We start from the raw sequence: 15,196 nt of genomic DNA on the forward strand, positions 1-15,196 counted from the left end.
GGGAGAGGGTGTGAAAACAGCAGGGGCCTGGAGTGCGGCTGAGGGAACTGATGTGCACGCGCTTTTAAGCTCAATGCACATGCGCATTGAGCTTAAAAGTCACGGGCACTGCAAGGAATCGCCACGATTCCTTGCAAGTTAGTTAAAGAGTGGTTAAGCCCCAATAGTCTCGCAAGCTCGATGTGCATGCGCATCGACAGGCGAGACCTAAAAATGGCAGACTCATAATTCCAAAAATGGATACCCTAAGGAGTGACATGATTTTGTTCTGTACACATACTGAAATTGTGGATTCAAAGCTGCTGTCAAATGAAGGAAAAAGGAAGCACTGTGAAATAAAATAACTGCCTAAGATCACACAGTGCCTCATCCATTCCTGTTTGGAAGCCGGGGACCCCCAAGCAATTTGTACAACTTAAATTTCTTTTTAAAACCGCCTTTTGAAGCAGAGGCAATTTCAATAGGGGGACAGCCTGAATTAGGTCTATTGCCATGGACATGTATGCATACAGCTGTGTATTATTTATTGGTACGCAAGGGCTTGTGGAAAGTGAGCACTCAGACAGCACGAAAATCTGTGCATTTTTTTTCTTCCCACTGTTACCCTCGCTGTCCCCATGCTCTCTCTGCCAGGTCTTTCCTTCCTTTGTCCCACTCGATTTTGGTGCCCTTCTGCCCTCTGTCCCACTCGTTTTTGATGCCCTTCTGCCCTCTGTCCCACTCGTTTTTGGTGCCCTTCTGCACTCTGTCCCACTCGTTTTTGGTGCCCTTCTGGCCTCTGCACCACTCGTTTTTGGTGCCCTTCTGCACTCTGTCCCACTCGTTTTTGGTACCCTTCTGCACTCTGTCCCACTCGTTGTTGTGCCTTTATGCCCTTTGTCCCACTCGTTTTTTGTGCCTTTATGACCTTTGTCCCACTTGTTTTTGGTGCCCTTCTGCACTCTGCCCCACTCGTTTTTGGTGCCCTTCTGCACTCTGTCCCACTCGTTGTTGTGCCTTTATGCCCTTTGTCCCACTCGTTTTTTGTGCCTTTATGCCCTTTGTCCCACTCGTTTTTGGTGCCCTTCTGCACTCTGTCCCACTCGTTTTTGGTGCCCTTCTGCCCTCTGTCCCACTCGTTGTTGTGCCTTTATGCCCTTTGTCCCACTTGTTTTTGGTGCCCTTCTGCCCTCTGTCCCACTTGTTTTTGGTGCCCTTCTGGCCTCTGTCCCACTCGTTTTTGGTACCCTTCTGGCCTCTGCCCCACTCATTTTTGGTGCCCTTCTGTACTCTGTCCCACTCGTTGTTGTGCCTTTATGCCCTTTGTCCCACTCGTTGTTGTGCCTTTTTGCCCTTTGTCCCACTCATTGTTGTGCCTTTATGCCCTTTGTCCCACTCGTTTTTGTGCCTTTATGCCCTCGGTCCCACTCTTTCTGCCCTCTGCCCCACTCGTTTTTTGTGCCTTTATGTCCTGTGTCCCACTCGTTTATTGTGCCTTTATGTCCTGTGTCCCACTCGTTTTTGTGCCTTTCTGCCCTCTTGCTTCCTGTTCCGCTCGTTTCCCCAACTGCTGTGGCCTTTTGTTTAAATATTGCTGACAATCAGAGCCCCTTCACGGGCTCCGATTAACAGCAATACTTAAACAGAATGCCACAGTCTGCCCCGCGCTTTCCTAAAAAGCGTAGGCAGTTTCCAAACACAGCGTGTACTTTAGCACACAGTGGATGCAGGCCATCAACAGCATTCAGCCCTACACTGCAAAAGACCTGGAGCAGGTCGTCCAGAACTTCTCCGACTGGATCACCAAATGCGCCAACAGTCACCCCCATGAAACCAAAACCTGCAGAGCCTCAAAAAGAGCCAGCTGGTATACTTCAGAACTCACTCAGAACTATCAAGCGCAAATGCAAACGGCTAGAGAAACACAATGGTGTACCACTAAACACCCCACTGACCAAAATGCCTTTAAGTCAGCCCTCAGCAAGTACCACCAACTCAACAAGGACACTAAAAGGGACGCCCTCACAGACCACATCGAAAGAAGCGCCAACTGCACGAAGGAACTCTTCAACATAGTCAGAGAGTTCTCCTGCCCATCAGCCACCGAGAACACAGTCCCAAAAACTCTGGGACACCCTGTAGGACTACATCCACAGCAAGATAGCCTCTGTCTACAACAACCTCGAACCCCGATCCACTGACTTCGACTTTAACAGCCTCAGCCCACCCACGGATATCACCCAGTCTATCACCACATAAAATCACCCATGGATCCCTGCCTTCAACATTTCTTCAACCTCAGAACTCCAAGAAATCAGCAAGGAACTCACCAGCATCCACAATACCTCAATCCCACAGTTTAAACACTCTGAGGTCAGACCATTCCTGAAGAAAATTTCCACCGACCCAGCTAACTCAAAACTTACTGCCTCATCTCGCTGCTTCGGCAACCCGCGAAATTCCTCGAGAAGACTATCAACCCCCAACTCACAAAACATCTAGAAAAGAAACAACCTGCTCGACCCCTTCCAGTCCGGCTTCCACACCAACCACAGCACCAAGACAGCCTAGATTGCCGTCAATGATGACATCAGATCTCTCCTTCACCACGGTGAAACAGCAGCCCTGATCCTCCTCGACCTCTCAGCAGCCTTCAACACTGTATCCCATCACACCCTCATCAACAGACTCAACCACATCTGCATCCCTCAAATGGGTCACATCCTCTCTCATGGGACAAACTCAGAGAATTCGCCTGTCACCCTTCACCTCAGAACCCAAGACCATTATCTTTGTCCCTCAGCTCTACCTTGTTCAACACCTACATGACACCCCTCGTGGACAACGTCAGAACCCGCGGAGTCAGCATCATATCCTACGCAGACGACACACAACTCATCCTCTCACTCACCGAAAACCACTCTACCACCAAAACAAACTTCCGCTACAACATGACCATTGTAGCCAAATGGATAAGGACCAACTGCCTGAAGCTCAACACGGACAAGTGCTGATCTTTGGGAAGAAACCTGCCTGTGGGACAACAGATGGTGGTCCCCCGAGCTTGGACCCACCCCCACATCAACAGACCACGCCTGCAACTCCAGCATCATCCTTCATAGTAAACTCACCATGAAGTGCCAAATCAAAGCAGTTGCCTCTTCCTGCTTCCACACCCTCTGCATGCTCCAAAAAATCTTCACAGATCCCAAACAACACCAGAAAAACAGTCATCCAGGCCCTCATCAGCTACCAGCTCGACTAAGGGGATGCGCTCTGCTCCGGTATTACCACACCACTTCTCAAGAAACTCCAGACCATACAGAATGCAGCAGACACGCTTATCCTTAACCTCCCCAAACGGACCCACATCACCCCCACCACAAGAACCCCCACTGGCTCTCCGTCCAGAAGAGATGCCACTTCAAGCTACTGACACTGATGCCAGTTCAAGACTATAGAGCCCTACACGACCAGGGACCTGCATACATCAACCACAGAGTGAACTTCCACTAACCCGCCAGACACCAGTGCTCCACAGATCTGGCCTTCGCAAGCTCCGTCCGCGTTTGCTGCGGCAAAAGGGGAGGTTGCGCCTTCTACTACCTTGCCGCCAAGGCCTGGAATAATATGCCCCTCCACGTACGAACATCACTCTCCCTGGCGAAATTCAGAAGTGGGCTCAAGACCTAGCATTTCGACTCAGACCAGTGAAACCTCAGTGCGTGGATACCCTCAGGGGTGAAGAGCAACGCTTTATAACAAAAAAAACCTGTTTGATTGATTGAAAATGAATTTCTGGATGAAAGTGAGGCATGTCCCTCTAGTCTCTTTTCCTCCACTTGGACAAGGCTCCCCATGTTCTCTGGCCCTCACAGGTTTGGAAAAGGACACAAGAATGACTCACCTGTGGGTAGCATGTACCGAGGTGGCCTCAAAGTCTCTTACCCTTGGTCTTGGGGGAGAGCAGCGGGTGGACGAACCCCTCCATCAGGGTCTGCTGCTAACTGAAATTTGCCTCCTCAAAATGAGAGCGTGACCAGTATCTCCAGCCCAGTCCCTCCAGACCCGGAGTAGCATGAATATGCATTGCAGGCTGTAGCCTAGAGTTACGGCTCATGTCGCTTACCCTGTTCACTTTGGGCTCCGCTGTGCAGTGTCTCCACTACACAGGTCTAGCTTCCTGTCTCTGGGATACCCATAGCTAGTCGGGCTCAGCGGGCATTATGTACCCGCCAAGGGGGAGGGGGTTGGGGAGGAAGGTCCAGGAAAAGGTGCTGATTACGGCCGGCATTGTACCATGCCTCACTTCTCAAGGCGGGTGCCATTTTTTTACTTAACCCAAACGCGCCTGATCGCACGGTTGGTGGGCTTCCCTCAAACTGTTTCCAGGAGCTTCGTTGCTCACGCTGTGCACTCAATTGCTCAAGTGCGCTGCTTGCAGCTCAAACACAGGTGGACTATGATTTCCACTTTTGCCTTACTAGCTCAATTGTCCCAGGTCTCCAGAGTCCCACACCCGCAGAAGCACAGCTATTCCCACTCAGCGGTCTCTTCCTTCAAGCGGGGTGGAATGGTGGGGGGAGGCACAGCCAAATCGCTGCTCAGCCGCTGTAATCAGAACTGGGCCGCTTTCTGCATTCAGTTCTCAGCGGGCCGCAATCTTCCCCCCGATGTGATTGGCTTCCTGATGGTTGCCATTTTACCTCTGTGATGCGGTGGGAAGCTCTGCTTCATTTCCCCATTGTATGCCATTAATTTGGGACGTAGGGTCACAGATCTCTGCCCCTTGGATTCATGGGTGCATTTCCTCCCCTTGGCAGGTTCTGGAGAGTCTACAGTCACGATATTTTGGTTCCAGGGGAGCTGCTGGGCTATGGAGCTCTGAAAAAAGTGCAAAGAATCCACAATGCCACTGCAAGACTTATCCTGGACATCCCCCACTGCAGCCACATTGTTGATCACCTGAGAAACCTTCACTGGATCCCGATCAACAAAATAATCACCTTCAAGCTCCTCACGCATGCCTACAAGGCCCTCCAAAAAATCAGACCTGCATACCTCATCCCCTACCTCTCCTTCTACACTCCCACCAGACAGCTCCGCTCTTCAACCTGGCCCCTATCCCACAGATCTGCAAGACCACAGTTGGAGGAAGATCCTTCTTCTACCTCACCGCAAACACCTGGAACTCTCTTCCTCTACATCTCAGGCAATCACCCTCAACTGCCTCCATTCAGGAAGGGCATCAAGACCTGGCTCTTCCACTGAACTGCAGAACCTACCCCCCCCGCACCTTGAGACCCTAGCGGGTGATTAGCCACTCTCTCTATATGGAACCTGATTGATTGGAGAGCATGTCCTACAGCATGGACGGTTAGGCATGCCCCCAACGTTACATTTTGAAATGCATCATGTGCTTGTTCTCTGCATCTCACAGATTTTTTTGAATCATTGAGGATTGACTACTCCAACTCAACTTATCTAGGCCTTCCTTTTTATAAACGACATAGACTACAATTAGTTCAGAACTATGCGACCATTGTCTTGGTTTTCGTTCTAAAGACCATATTTCGACAGCATTATAATTTCTGCACTGGTTTCACGTAAAGCAGAGGATCATCTTTAAAGTAATGTGCCTGGCCCACAAAGCAGTGTACACTCCTCTTTGTTCTCTGTTGCATGCCAGATTGTTTAGATCTGGATGCTTAACTGTAATCTAGCTCCGGGTCTTGCACTATCCGATGAACAGGCAGTGGCTACTAGTACATTTTAAAGAGGGGGCGGAACATTTTACATATGACTTTAATGCATAAATCCATTATTGTCTTCCATTTCTGCAAGCAAAATTAAATTAGCAAAAGAAGTCATTAGCCTCAAATCACATACTACATCACTTCATTTGCAAGGAGATCAACTCCAGCTTCCACTCCACATCTGGTAGTGAGAAGAGCAGGACAGATATAGCTTAAGCTCTTCAAATGCACAGAGAGTAGAATCTCATGGTTTCTCTCCTCGTCTCTACATTTTATAACTCTTGGAAGCAAGTTGTCAATGCCAAACAGTTCCAAAGTTAGAGCAGCATACATTACCTGCTGTTCTGGAGACTAGATACCAATAAAACAGAGGCACAATAAGCAGTGCTTGAAGAGAGTGTGAATCACCGGGTTCAGTTACTCTTAAACCAGAACCGTGTTGTAGTCCGACACCCGCAAATTATTCCAACAGTGCCCTGGTGAAGTGTGGGTGAATGGCACAGTCGTACCTACTGCACTTGTAGATTGTGCCTTGGAACAGCACAGCAGTCAAATTACACTGTAGTGCACTATCTGGTTGACTACACAATCCCTTGTTCTGGTCTTGTGGATGTTCTGTGCTTGTACTAGGTTTTAGGAAACTTGGGGCTACCAGGCTCGTCGTTGTCAAAAAACATGCCGATCAGTCTTCCCTCCTCTGGTTGCTGACTTTCCCAGTGACTAGATGAAAGTTGCCAGATACCATGCTCTTTTTTACATTTTTTTTGCAGATTTATTTAGCGCAAACTTGAGCCCAAGGTATTGGAGCACTGTACATGAGCACCAGTGACATTACACAAGGACACATGAATTTTATTTGTGTATTTTAGGCAAGGGGAGATGAAGTGATTTGCCCAGAATCACAGGATGTTGAGCCGACGCCGAGACTCATACCTGGATCCTCAGCTCCAAAGTCGACAGCTCTAGCCGTTATACCCCATCCTATTTGGTTTTTTTGTTGTGTGTGAGAAGTACAAGTATTTACCCAGACTTGTGATGCATGTAGCCTGGTGGTCTGTTTCTGAAGTAATAATAAAGATACAAGCTCATTACTTACACCTTGTCATGCTATAGGAGGGATTTTGACAGCAGTATTTATTCGGCATTTTCAAAGCCGGTGACACAAAAGAATGTAATCCTGTCTGTCCGCCCTGTCCAAGGGTTTTATTGGCCTTGATTAATCCCAGTCCTAACATGGCCCAAGGGCACTGGAGTAGCACTAGATCACATTACGTTACATACGGTCAGATTTGGCACAGGGGAGATTGGATATTGTACCCAGAATCACAGGGCGTTGAGCTGGCACCGGGACTCAAGCCTGGTTCCCCACTTCCAAAAGCAGCAACTCTGGCTGTTACACCACATTCTCTCCCCTCTTGAAGAGATTTCATTCTAGGCCTCGGTTGGGGGTACATATAACTGGGCTGCAACCAGCCATGTGAAGACGAGCAGACTCCCTTCTTGAGCTGCAGTCCTTTATTTAGCTGTCTGATTGTTGCTAATTGGCTGACACTAATCTTGTTACAACTACGGATGCCATTGATTCCGTGCAGCAGTGCCAGTGTGCATATAAAAAATAAAATTCCAGTCATTGTTGTGTTGCCAATGTCGACGCACGGGTATGAGATTCCCTCCAGCTAATGGTCTGACATCCAATACAAGAGAGAAAGGCATTACCCCATTACAACCACCCCAAAGGCAGCTGAGAAAGGCAATATTTAATAGTGGGACAAGCCAGTTGGAGAGGGTTGCTAATTATGTTAACTACTTACTGTATATATACTATTCAGCACACGTTCAGCCGTTAGACTCAGAGTCCCGAGGTTAAGAGTCTCCTGCCTCACGAAGTCGCACTACCTGTATCATGTTTTTTGCTGGCCCGGCGAAAAATAAACCTGAGCTCCCCAGCCAATCTAAGCACTGCTCTTATGCTGCTTATAATACTAAACATCATATCAGCAGTGCTTGGATAGGCTGGAGCATACAGACTCAATGCTTCATAGAAGACTGATGGGCTGTGTCTTTGCTGACGCAGCTCCATGCTAGCCTTCAATGTGGAAGAATGAACTGCGCATGTCAGGTTGGCCACAACAAAAACAACGGCCAATCTGACATGCGCAGCTCCGTTGGCAGCCCCAGCTGCTCATCCTATCTACCTACGGCTTTCGTGAGAGAGCCAGCCCCGCCCCTTAAGTAAGAAAAAAGATGGTAGGCACGGGGCCATTTAAATTAATTGTTAAACACATTAATAAGCCTGAGATGTAAGTGCCTCACAGCAGTAGCGGGTCAATGCCCCTGCGCTCCTGTGAAGGAACCACTGCTGTGTACAGGCAACTGTTTCCAGAAGCCATGATGTTACTACACTCTGGAATATGTCGTAGGGCAAAGCCCACAAGGAGCTGCCACCTTCTGAGGAGGAAAAAGCCAAAGGTGTAAAAAAAATTAAAAGATCTCCTGCCTGGATGAAGACTTCAAAGGAGTGATGCAAGTCAGGAATCTGGAATCCAGAAGTGGAATTCTTCAGTAGAGAGCATTAGCAAGTGGTAGTGTGAGAAAACAACAAAGGTTGAGACACACCATCCAACCAGACTAGACTGAAGTCTTTATAGAGTAAAAGAACAGGAAAAAGAAATAACATCAAATCACACAAAATGCAACACAAAGGATTCGGAACGCCAGAAATGAATCAAAGAAGAAACAGCCATGGTGGAAATTGGAAAGAAACAGGAACGAAAACCTGAACTGGATGAGCTGCAAAGCAGCTTTAAAAGGCAGCTGCAAACGCTCAGGCAGGTGGTTGCCACTGTTCCTCTGGGAGAACAAGAAGCATCAGCTAGGGGCCCAGAATCATGAGGGAAGGCAGCCCCAGGTGAGTGACACTGACAGCATGCAGCTGCGGGCTTCATACAGCATTTCCTGAGAACTGCGTGACCTCACAAGTACTGTGGTTCTTGGGAACCCAGAAGGCAACAACACCACACCTGCAACAGAATACACTCCTGTCAGGGGCCCAGACTTGTCAGAGAAGGCCAAAATAAAATGATAAACCAGTTTAGGGCATGGATTCAAGAGGCAGGATAGCCCTTCCAGTGTGCAACTCACTTTCTTCCACACCGAACACATCGCCGTCCTTTTATCACATTTCCAACGAATATATGACGTTACAACGAATTCCGTTGCAACGCATGCCTTTACCACGCATGCGTTACAACGGAATTCGTTTACCACGCATAACATTTACCACAATTACTAGCGTGGTGACGTCATACGTCGTTAAGAGAAAGCGGAAGTTTATTTTCCGTTTTCTCTTAAACGACGCTGATACCCGACGTGACTTCAGGTGAGTTTCTTTTTTGGGGGGAGACCCCCCCAACCCCCCTTTTTTTACTTTTTACCTTTACCACATATACCTTTACTACAAACCTCGTAGTAAAGGTATGCGTGGTAAAGGCTTTCGTGTTAACCACGCATGCGTTGTACTGCATGCGTGGTTAACGATTTCGTTGTAAAGGCTTCGTTGTAATGGCTGTTTCCCATTTCCAACACGATGTGCTGGAGTTTTGCATATGATCACCAATGGTAGGCACCAGCCCTAATTTGGGGGGGGCTAATCTATATTTTTCAGAATGAGAGTTTGACCAGAGCAAGTGAGAGAATGGTGGAACAGAAAAAAAGAAGGAAGAACAGAATTATAAGTAATCAGTGACAAGGGATAAATTAGAGATGAAAAGGCCCTGCAAGAGTGAGATAATGATACAGGGAGTGTAGGGTGGTGGAATGAAGAGGCATGAGGTGAAGCCAAAACTAGGGTGCCTTGTTATTGACCAGCCCTGCGTTTAGAAAAGCTGACTGAGTGCTCCTAAAGGACAACTTGCATCCCTGTGTTCGCTCTCTTTCAAAAATCAATGCTGAGAGCCAAGCTCTTCTGAATTTTGTCCATGCCGCGGGAGGGTTTATTCCCCCGATGCTCACAGTAAGAGTTTCAGACCCATGAACACTGTCTCATCCACCCACGAATGTGCAGGAACCTCTGGGCGTATATAGGCCCAGAGCGGACTCAGGGATGGGGAGGGGGGCTAGGCAAAGGGAGACTTATGTACCTACGGATGAATGTTAGGAGACCAATAGGTGAGCTGCAGTAATAACTGAGTTTTCAGACCTGACCCATTTAACTGACTCTACAAGCTCTAAAAGACTTTATTTAACATAAATTTCTCCCGAAATTAACCACCTGATACTAACCGAACGGTGCTTCATGAAAAGTTGTAAGCCACAAATGTGGACCACTTTTTAGGGGAGCCTAGGCCAATTTTGGCCCCAATATGTATGCAGCAAATGCCATCTTCAACAAGGTCTTCAACAAGCATCTTGTGTTTCCCAAGGGAGGCAGGAAAGATGGGGGGCACTTTTGTTACTGGGGCGGATTTATAGCAGTGCAGTGGATTTAAAAGCACTGAAGAGTTCCTTTCATAACCAACAGTTTTCAGACAACAATAAAAGTGCCAAGATAACTCTGGTGATTAGTGTACCTGTGTAGAGAGATGGTAATTTTGTCTAGTGGCAGTTTTGACTCATCTAAGGTACTGCAGAGGGTTAATATGCCTGCTGAAAAGAGTGTGTACTATGCAGACCACAGAACAGTATTTTATGTGTATAGCTCAGTGGGTTAATGCTTTTGTCACATTTTTACTGTGCAGTGTTTAAGTTACAATCATAATCTAGGTTAGAAAGTATTGTTTTGTTACAAGTTTTTCATTATCCTTTGTTTGGATAGAACTACATTTTTATTAGTATTAAATCAATCCTAACCACTGTGTTACGTTCTTAATCCTGAGTTCGTGCTTCCCCAGACCAAGCACTCTTAAAAAATGCCTACTAGTATGGATGAAATGTGCATCCTACACCTTGTAGTCCCCTGTCTTATGTAGCATTTTCTATACACTGAATTATATACGTATGAATCATTGGCTGTGTATGTGTGTGTGATTGTAAAATGCTCCGACACCCTACACTGGTATGAGAGGTGATAAAAAACAAATGAAATACATGTGAGAGAGGAGCTGTGGAGCGATGTGTGGTACTGTTGGAGGGTGATAGTGAGGGAATCATTGAAGAGCCCCAATAACGAATGACACATCCTGGTGCACTGTACGGTCATCATTTACTATGCTTTAACCCCACGACCGATGGTGGTGAGGCTCCTCCACTACAAGGACAGAGATCTCCTCATTCAGCGGGCCAGGATGTCGGGCCCTTATGAGGTGGAGAACAGTAGGGTTACGATCTTCCCGGACTACACCCAAGCGGTCCAGAAAAACCGGGCATCGTTCTTGGCGGTGAAGAAAGAACTCAGGGAGGAAGGCGTTCAGTATTCCTTGCTCTACCCGGCTAAGTTGCGGATCATCATGGATGGGGCTACGCACTTTTTTCTGACTCCGGACGAGGTTTGGCTTTGGCTGGAGTCGTATAGAGCGGGGACGGACAGATCGCATAAAAGCAGACGAGATGAACCCAAGCGGCCCCGGGTGAGGCAATCGCAACGAATCAGATCCCGCAACAGGCGCCAGCGGGAGAAACGGGAGGCTCAAATGGCGGCGGAGAAGAGGGACGCACTCGCAGCGACGGTGGCCATTACAGGGTCGCAACAGAACAGTGAACGGGCTGAAACGGACTCGGGAGGGGAAGGCAGCAAGACGGGCGAGGAACTCTCAGAGGCGGAAAGCTTGAAGGGGCCGACGGTGACCCCACAGACTTCGGATGGTATCTTTTGCGGCTGAGTATGGACTGGGCTAGTTCGAGACTTCATGGTAGGGTGGTATCCTGCTGTTGGAGGACGGGATGCCGGGAGGGGAGGCTGAGTGCTTTGGGAGGGATGGAGGCGCGGGGTGCGAGCTCCGCTTGCTGGGGTCGGCGGCGACTCAACCCCCTTGGGCCCTTAAGGCCGACTGTGGTGGAGACCACAGGGTAGGAGTGTGGGACGTTGGTTCAAGGTTTGGATGGGGGCGGCCATTGGGTTCGTGAGCTCTGTCCTGGGGAGTGGGGTTTGGGGAGTTTTTCTGTTTTGGGGGTGTTTGGGGGGGGGCAACTGCATTGGGGGGGCTGTGACCATTCGTTATTTGCTTTGGACTGTACGAAGTTGGAATGGGGACGTTACCTAATCTGAAATGCCTGACGTGGAATGTCCGGGGGCTGCGAACTATGGTGAAACGTCATAAGGTCCATGCATATTTAGTACGCAGGGGGGTTCAGATTGCCATGCTCCAGGAGACTCATCTTACTAAGAAAGAGTGTACTGCCTTGCAGAAACGATGGAGGGGCCAGGTGTTTGGCACCACTTACTCAGCGTATGCCAGGGGGGTGCTGATCTGGGTGAGGGCGGGGATACCCTTTCAATTACTGAATCAAGCTGTGGATCCGGATGGCAGGTTTGTGGCGGTGGAGGGGAGGTTATATGGACGGGATGTGGTTTTCTGCTGTGTGTATGCACCGAACGCTGATCAAGCTCGATATTTTGATAGCCTCTCGGGGTCTTTGGCCTCTTTCCTGGCGGCCCCAATAGTGCTAGGGGGAGACTTTAACTCGATCACGGATGTGGTTCTGGATAGGTCCCATCCCCCCCTGGTGGACTCCCCGGTGCGCAGGTTGGCCGCGCACAGGAAGGACTGGCAGGATAGGTGGGGGTTGCTGGATGTCTGGAGGGAACGGCACAGGGGAACCAGGGATTATTCCTTTTACTCTGCTCTTCATGACCTGCATGTCAGGATTGATTCGGTGCTCTGCAGTGGATCCCTGGCCCCGCTGATCTCCCATGCGGAGTACTTGGCTAGAACGATCTCAGATCATAACCCCCTATTGGTGCACATTCAGTGGCAGAGAGAGCGCTCAGTGATTCCAACGTGGCGGCTTCGGCCGGAAACGCTTGAAGATCCTGTGTTCTCTGATGCGGTTCGACAAGGCATTGATAGCTATTTTGGAGTGAATGAGGGCTCGGCCACGAGTAGGTCCACTGAATGGGATGCAATGAAAGTGGTGGTGAGAGGAGTGTGTTTGGGCAGGTTTTCAAATGCTCGCACGGCTGTGTTGACTGACCTCATGAAAGCGGAAGAACGGCTGAGGGATTTGGAGCGCCGCAGGCCAGCTAGGCCGGACTTACAGGCCCAGCTCTTAGAGGCGAAAGAAGTGGTCGCCACTGAGACGGAACGTTTACGCAGCTATGATCACAGGCAATATATCATCAGGGCGCATGCGGAAAGAGACAAGGTGGGTACTCTCTTGGCCAGACTGGCTAATCCGGAACTTAGGGGCTCCCCGATCCTCGGCATTCGTACTGCGCAGGGAGAGATGGTCTACACCCAAGCAGCGGTGTTGGAATGTTTTAGGGGGTACTATGAGGAACTGTATCAGGGCCAGCTGGGAGTGGGGGCCCAGGACATTGCGGAATACTTGGGAGCACGGCAGCTTCCGGTCCTAGATGAGGAGGACGCGAAGGAACTAGGCGGCCCGATCACGCTCTCAGAAATACGGGCGGCCATTAAGCATATGGCTCGCAACAAAACGCCCGGGGTGGACGGATTACCGATTGAATTTTATCAGCGGTATGCGGACAGTTTGGCGCCCAGGCTGTTGGTGGTGTACGCTGAAGCCTTCGAGGCTGGGGTATTGCCTGGGTCCATGCGGGAGGCCTTGATAGTGCCGCTCCTAAAGCCTGGCCGGGATGCTGCGGATGTGAGGTCTTACCGCCCGCTGTCCATGCTGACGGTGGATTATAAAATTCTGAGCCGCATACTGGCCACTAGACTGGCCCCATATATGACGGGCCTGGTACATAGGGACCAGGCCGGGTTCATACCCACGAGGAGCACGGCGCTGAATATTCGCCGCCTGGTGGGGATAATGGACGCCATCTTGGACGAGGAGGGAGCCCCGGCGGTCCTATCCGTGGACATCGAGAAAGCCTTTGATAGCTTGGAATGGCCGTTCCTGGACGGAGTTTTGGAGAGGTTTGGCATGGGCGAGGGGTTCCGCAGGTGGACGAGGGTCTTGTATGCTTCGGCGGCAGCGAGGGTGCGTTTGGGCGGCCTGGTGTCTGCGGCGTACCCGGTGGGCAGGGGCACGCGGCAGGGATGCTCTTTGTCCCCCCTGTTGTTTGCCCTGGCGATGGAACCTTTGGCGGTCCATGCGAGGTCGGGTGTCAGGTACGCGGGGATAGCGAGAGGCGGGCAGTGGCATTATATATCGCTGTATGCGGATGACTTGCTCCTATACCTGGCTGATACCTCGCGGGCACTGACAGGTGCGATGGAGCTATTGTCGGAGTTCGGCCGGCTGTCGGGCCTTAAAGTCAATTGGGCGAAGACTTGTGTGTTCCCGCTGCGAGCGGACTCGCCCGTTCCTGGCGGCGACTTGGGCGTGGTGTGGGAGCCATCTTGTTTTACCTATCTGGGTGTTCGCATCTACCACGCGACTGCGGACCTCTTGGAGGGCAACATTGGACGCTGTGTTCGGGCACTGAGGGGCAGCTTGTCTTTTTGGTCAACCCTCCCGCTGACGGTTCTGGGTAGGATTGCCCTTTTGAAGATGGTGGCGCTCCCCCGCTTCCTCTATTATTTCCGAACGCTGCCTGTCTGGATTCCCCAAGGGGTCTTCAGAGACCTGAGATCGATGATTATTGGCTTCTTATGGGGGCACGGCCGCCGTAGAGTGGCCCTGAACACGCTCCTCCGCCCTAAGGTTGAAGGGGGCATGGCTGTGCCTGACTTCGAGCTGTATTATCTAGCGGCGCAGCTGCAGGTTCTTACACAGAACGTAGCTAGGGTGTTCCGGGGTCCAGAGGAGGACCGGGACCGAGGGATACGACGCCACGTGCTGTCCTATATTGTCATGCAGCAGAGGCTTGAGCTGCGGGCCCTCACTATGGAGGAAAGGACGCTACGGCTGTGTTGGCAGAGGAGCCTTCGGAGAGCGAGGGCTTCGCGGCCTTATGCGCCGGAGATCCCGATCGGCATGCTGACGGCCTTGCCGCACGGAGGAGATTGGTCCCCGTTGCTGGATTGGGAGGAGGCGGGATTACAGGTGGTAGGCGACTTGTACATAGATGGGGCTTTGGCACCGTTCGAGGCGCTCCGGGACCAGTTCGGGCTGCCCGACGGGGGGTTCCTCCTGCACGCGGCGGTGGTGGCTGCCATACAGAAGCCCTGGAAGGGGGGGCTCGTAGAACCCACGACGACTATGGCGTGCCAATATGTGGTGATGGCAGCGGGCACGGTCAAAGCTGTGACATGCCTCCATAATAGGATGTTGAATGAGGGACTGGAGCCACTCCTGGGGCTCAAGGCTAAATGGGAGGAGAGTGTGGGCCGGCACATACCGGATACGGCTTGGGGACACATCCTGCGGCGCACGTGGAAGGGCACGAGAAATGC

The sequence above is a fragment of the Lissotriton helveticus genome, chromosome 3_1 (genome assembly GCF_964261635.1).
Source record: "Lissotriton helveticus chromosome 3_1, aLisHel1.1, whole genome shotgun sequence".
Taxonomy (NCBI): domain Eukaryota; kingdom Metazoa; phylum Chordata; class Amphibia; order Caudata; family Salamandridae; genus Lissotriton; species Lissotriton helveticus.